This window comes from Aethalodelphis obliquidens, unplaced genomic scaffold, assembly GCF_003676395.1.
Source record: "Aethalodelphis obliquidens isolate GAN/ISIS:26980383/991018 unplaced genomic scaffold, ASM367639v1 scaffold53, whole genome shotgun sequence".
Taxonomy (NCBI): Eukaryota; Metazoa; Chordata; class Mammalia; order Artiodactyla; family Delphinidae; genus Aethalodelphis; species Aethalodelphis obliquidens.
Window position 1 is genome coordinate 11,443,760 of NW_020837997.1, and position 6,582 is coordinate 11,450,341.

The 6,582-nt window shown below is 42.3% G+C and overlaps 1 protein-coding gene across 1 annotated transcript in view; it reads right to left on the minus strand.

The window, feature by feature from the left end:
- The window catches only part of CREB3L3 (cAMP responsive element binding protein 3 like 3), a 40,573-nt gene extending 34,118 nt beyond the window's left edge, over positions 1 to 6,455 (minus strand). The window contains exon 1 of the mRNA XM_027085486.1: positions 6,351 to 6,455. The gene's annotated coding sequence lies outside the window, so the exon portion shown is untranslated. The remainder of the gene's footprint in view (positions 1 to 6,350) is intronic.
- Between the last annotated feature and the right edge of the window lie 127 nt (positions 6,456 to 6,582).

The following is a 6,582-nucleotide window of genomic DNA, read 5'->3' on the forward strand; positions in this document are numbered from 1 at the left end:
AGAAAGAAAGAAAGAAAGAAAGAAAGAAAGAAAGAAAGAAAGAAAGAGATAGGAATTCCTTGGCAGTCCAGTGGTTAGGACTCTGCACTTTCACTGCCCAGGTCTGTCTGAGGTTCCATCCCTGGCTGGGGAACAAAGATCCCTCAAGACGCGGGTGGTGCGGCCACCAACAAAATGAAAAGAAAAACAAAACAAACAAGCAAAAAACACAAAAAAATCCCTCTAGGGATGGCATCTGTGCTTTTGTCCACTTATTTGCTACTTCCTGAGTTTTTGCTTAACCCCATATCCCTTTCTCTCTCTGAATAGCTAAGTATCTGGATCAAAGCTGATGCAGGGAATGATCACAGACGTTTCTGTTGAATGAAGTAATTAGTGAATATCCATATCCCCTGGGGTAGGTCTTTCTGCCTGGCAGGGAGTAGAGGCTCAATAAATGTTAGTTGAATGAACACACACCGTTTTGGTGGAGGAATATTTCAGCTCCCCAATGTATAAAAGTAGTGGTGTGTTGGTCTGTGTTTAACAACCGGCTCTCTTGAAAGGGAATTTAGATATCTCTGTATATCTAATATATATTATACATGTATAACTACATGCATTGCAGACATCTCTATATGTTGAATATACATTACATGTGTATAATATACATGCATTGCAGACATCTCTATATGTCGAATATACATGTGTATAATATACATGCACTGCAGACATATCTATATGTCGAATATACATTACACGTATATAATATACATGTATTATATAATATATATATTTATTATTATTTATTTTATATTTTTTGGCTGCCTTGGGTCTTCGTTGATGCACGTGAGCTTTCTCTAGTTGCGGCGAGTGGGGGCTACTCTTTTTTATGGTGCATGGGCTTCTCATTGTGGTGGCTTCTCTTGTTGCAGAGCACGGGATCTAGGCTCATGGGCTTCAATAGTTGTGGCACATGGGCTCAGTAGTTGTGGCTCCCGGGCTCTAGAGAGCAGGTTCAGTAGTTATGGCGCATGGGCTTAGTTGCTCTGCGGCATGTGGGATCTTCCCTGACCAGGGCTCGAACCCATGTCCCCTGCATCGGCAGGCGGACTCTCAACCACTGTGCCACCAGGGAAGCCCCCTAATATATACTTTTAAATGTTAACAATATAAAGGAGGTGTAGGACACAATTTACAAATAATAATCACATATACAATACTGTATTACAAATTCTACATAGCCACTTGAATCTCAGAATAGGTTTTGGTTGATTTTTGCCAAACTCTTGTATCCATAGCCAACCTCTGGTGGCAAATAATGGAACAAGTGTAGTTCTGACATGAACGTTGGCAATATTTTTCATTTATGTTAATAAGTAACATGAAAGTGAAGATGTATGTTGGAATTTCACTTGTTCCTCAATAATGTGAATGTCTTCTTTGGTGAATCATGTAACGGTTTTTGAATACTGGAAAATATCTTTCCATTTCTGTGTGTGTGTGCTAGTCACAACCTAACAATAGTAGACACACATTTTGACATTTAATCTGCATTATTAACTTTTCTCCACCATTTTTTTTTGTTTGTTTGTTTGTTTTTTTGCGGTACGCGGGCCTCTCACTGCTGTGGCCTCTCCCGTTGCGGAGCACAGGCTCTGGACGCGCAGGCTCAGCGGCCATGGCTCACGGTCCCAGCCGCTCCACGGCATGTCTCCACCACTTTTTAAAGCCTAAACCAGGAGTTGGCATGCTATGATCCTCTGCCTGTTTATGTAAATAAAGTTTTATTGGCACCTGGCCATGCCCATTTGGTTAGTGTGGTCTGTGGCTGCTCTCTCCGTACAGACATGCAATAGAGATGTAGGGCCCACAAAGCAGAAAATATTGACCGATCCTTCACCAAAATATTTTCTGACTCATTCTATGCAATCAAAAACACAATAAATCAAGCCCTCATTTGTATCATTTGCCAATTTCCAGGGTGTAAATACTCCCACTAGGGACCATTTCAATCTGCCAATGTGATGTCAATGACACAAAGTTAAAAAAGTACAGAAAGTACCTCCCCATCATATTTCCACCAAACAGATACAATAACAAAAACAATGAAAATAGGTGAAAATCAAAGCAAATTAAAAAGCACACATAATAGCAAAATATAATTAGGATGTGATGTTTTGAGTATAAATACTTTTTACTTTTAAAAAAAATTGAGGTGATGGGGACTTCCCTGGTGGCGCAGCAGTTAAGAATCCGCCTGCCATTTCAGGGGACACCGGTTTGAGCCCTAGTCCGGGAAGATCCCACATGCTGCGGAGCAACTAAGCCCATGCACCTCAACTACTGAGCCTGCGCTCTAGAGCCCATGAGCCACAACTCCTGAGCCCATATGCCACAGCTACTGAAGCCTGTGTGCCTGGAGCCCGTGCTCTGCAACAAGAGAAGCCACCACAATGAGAAGCCTGCGCACAGCAACGAAGAGTAGCCCCCGCTCACCACAACTAGAGAAAGCCTGCACACAGCAACAAAGACCCAATGCAGCCAAAATTAAATAAAATCTAAAAAACAAAAAAAAAATGGTGTCGTCAAAAGTCTTCTGTAACTTTCTAAGACTTTTTTACGTTGTTGTTGTCATTTGTGAGTTTACTGCTGCCTAATATTTCTTTGGGGACTATACTGGAACATATTTTTCCATCAATGGATATTCGTATTGTTTCCAGATTTTTGCCAAAGAGAACATTAGCGTACGTGTCTCCTGGTTATAGAAGGGCATATGCCTAGGGGTAGAATTGCTGGGTTGTAGGTAGTCTCGATAGAGCTCAACTGCAGTATGCAAAGGGGTCAGGTCAGCCGTTCTTCCAGTTAATCCATTGCCCAGGTGAGAGAGATAAAGTTCAGGGTGCATTCCGAGATAGGCCGAGTGTACACATGTGATATTAATGCTAAATTGTTCCTGAGTAAGATAAACACCACTTTGAATTGAATCTATCAACAAAGCCATTAGAAACTAATTTCCATGGGGAGGGGGAGATTTCAGAGAGATCCAAGTCTCTGGGACCAGGGAACAGATGTATCAAGAAAGATGTGATTGGAACCAATGATAAGCAGAGAGATAGGTAACAGGGTGAGGTTACAGAGAAAAATGTACTCCGTGGTCAAGATAGAGAAGGGGCTGGAGGGCAAGTCTGCTGTAATCTCAACAATAAAAGCTTATGTTCTATGACAAGGGCCGAGCATCAGGTGATTAGCAGGAAGTTCGCCTCCCAAGGACAGGAGCACCCATTTCATTAATTCAAGTAGCATATATTCGGAGGCTTCCACTATCCAAGGAGGTGGACTGGAAGAGAAAGAGACAAATCCAACAGCTTCCTTGCCTTCAAAATGTTCATAACTAGACGGGAAGATAGAATAAGAGAGCAGGGAAGGGAATCAGAATGCAGCGAGAGCCATACGCCAGAAACAAGCAGGGTGTATTGGGAATTCCAAGGAATAGGGAACTGGAAGGAACAGGGAGAATCAGATTTAATGTATGCTGAGCCCCCAACTAGGAATCGAGGAGAAAATTCTGCTCATTAGAAAAGATTTGATCCCTTGATCCTCCTCAAGAACTAATTTAACTCAGCCATAAAAAAAAAAAAAGAATGAAATAATGCCATTTACAGCAACATGGATGGACCTAGAGATTATTATTATACTAAGTCAGACAAAGACAAATATCGTATGTCACATATATGTGAAATCTAAAAATAATGATACAAATGAACCTCTTTACAACACAGAAACAGGCTCACAGACATAGAAAACAAACTTATGGTTACCAAAGGGGAAAGGGAGGAGATAAATTAGGAATTTGTGATTGACAGATACACACCACTATACATAAAATAAACAACAAGGACCTATTGTATAGTACAGGGAACTATATTCAATATCATTTAATAACCTATAATGGAAAAGAATCTGAAAAATATATAATATATACATAACTGAATCACTTTGTTGTACACCTGAAACATTGTAAATTGACTATATTTCAATAAAAAAAAAAGAACTAACTGATTGGTCTACATGAAGGGCAGTCCCCCAGATACACACGATGGAATATCATACATACAGCAAGGAAAAAACCAAATTACTGTTACATGCAATCACATGGATGAATGGCCAAAATATTTTGCTGAGCAAAAGAAGTTGGGCACAAGAGTACATACTGTACAATTCCATTTCCACGAAGCTCTAGAATATGCAAAACTAATCTCTGGAGATAGAAATCAGAATCTAGGGTGCCTGTAGGGGAGTAGGGGGCTGCAGCCAGCTTGTCTTGGCTCATAGGTGCCTATTGTTACTATCCTTTCCAACTTCATGGTAGATGGAAATAAGTCTCGGTGGGAATATATACACCACAGAAAAGGACAAGTACTACAAATTACAAACCAGCCTCTCTCTCTCTCTCTCTCTCTCTCTCTCTCTCTCTAAATCTCTCGTTTCACAAGCCCATCGTTAAACATTTACCAGCACACCACTGCTGCTTGGGGCAAGGGGGATTAACTGAATAGGACACCGAGAAAACTTTCTGGAGTGATGGAAATGTTCTGCATCTTGTTTCCGGGAATGGTTTCATGGGTGTATACAGTTATAAAAGCTTAAGGAATTGAACATTCAAGAACTGTGCGTTTATTACATGTGAGTTACAGCTCAATAAAAAAGACTATATGTATATATAGCCTAAAATAAAATAAAATCATAGAGAAATCATTTTGCAGAACAGAAAGACATTGGAAACGCCCAGATCTGGGAAAGGTCATGGCATTATTTGAGGCTAGATGAGCATTCTTCTGAATTTTGGATGAGCGACTGGGAGCAGTGAGAGGCAAAACAAACACAGCTCAGATTGTAAAAGTGGAGGGGCAGGCAGCGTCTGGGAGCAGTTTTCATCAGGGGAGAGCTATGGTTACAACTTTGCATTTTTAGACCATTGTCACATTTTGCAATTATGTATATTTAGATTATGAAGCTATTTTTTTAAACATTGTATCTCTCAGTGCCCAGCGCGGGTCTAGCACCTAAAAGGCTTGCAAATTAACTGTTAAAAGAATGACTGCAGGGAGGCTGGACAGGAAGTGGGCAGGGCTGAGCCAGGGGGACCAGGGGACCTGGGCTGAACCTAGAAGAGGTGGACTGAACCTTCCTCTCTCTGTTTTTTCCCACGTGAAGATGCACCCTACCATGAAATGCGCACAGGTGCTCATAGATGTGAGCCAAAAAAAGCAATGTGGTGAGTTTTTCATGAAGCCAACTTTTTCCCATTTAAATGGCTGTGCCTTTATTCAGTGCCATATACTGCCTCCTTTTTTTTTTTTTTAATTGGTGTTAAAAATGACCTTTCTCATAAAATGGTGTAGCCGCTGTGGAAAACAGTATGATCCCTCAAAATAATTAAACATAGAAACACCATATAATCCAGCAATTCCACTTCTAAGTAGATATCCAAAAAAATTGCAAGTAGGAATATGAACAGATATTGGTACACCCATATTCATAGCAGCACTATTCATCACAGCCAAAAGGTGGAAACACCCAAATGTCCATCAGTGGGTAAACGGATAAACAAAACATGGTCCAACCATACAGAGGAATATTATTCAGCCTTAAAAAGGAACGAAATTCTGACACACGCCACAACATGGATGAACCTTGAGGACACTATGTTGAGTGAAATAAGACAGTCACAAAAGGACAAATATTGTATGATTCCACTTTATATGAGGTCCCTAGAGGAGTTGAATTCATAGAGGCAGAAAGTAGTGGTAGTCTGGGGGAGTAGAATGGGGAGTCAGTGTTTCATGGGAACAGAGTTTCAGTTTGGGAGGATGAGAAAGTTCTGGAGATGGATAGTGGGGATGGTTGCCAAACCGTGTGAATGTACTTAATGCCACTGAGCTGTGCACTTACAAATGGTAAAATGGTAAATTTTATGTTACATATACTTACAACAACAACAAGTTTTTAAATGACCTCTCTTTCGTGAAAGAATGATGGTAATTGATATTATGTGTGTGTGTGTGTGTGTGTGTGTGTGTGTGTCCATAATTGGCAAAAAGCCTTTGACTCTGAGGTCAACTTAAGTCTCCCACTTTTTTTTTTTTTTTTTGCGGTACGCGGGCCTCTCACTGTTGCGGCCTCTCCCGTAGCGGAGCACAGGCTCCAGACGCGCAGGCTCAGTGGCCATGGCTCACAGGCCCAGCCGCTCCGCGGCATGAGGCATCTTCCCGGACCGGGGCACGAACCCGTGTACACTGCATCGACAGGAGGACTCCCAACCACTGCGCCACCAGGGGAGCCCCTCCCACAACTTTTGAGGATTTTACCGGGTGATGTATTCCTAGTCCGGCACCTGCAAGGCTCTAAGGGTCTGACGTCTCCCTCACGCACACCTGCCCACCGCGTCCTCGCTCTCGCCCTGCCTCTCCCGAACGCCCTCCTGGCGCCCCAGGCACATGCGCACACGCTCGGTGGGAGACGAGCGAGTGCGCATGCTCCATGCGTCGCCTAGAGTCGGTATCCTCCCCTTTTCCCTTCGAGGAGGCGGCCTCAGGCTGG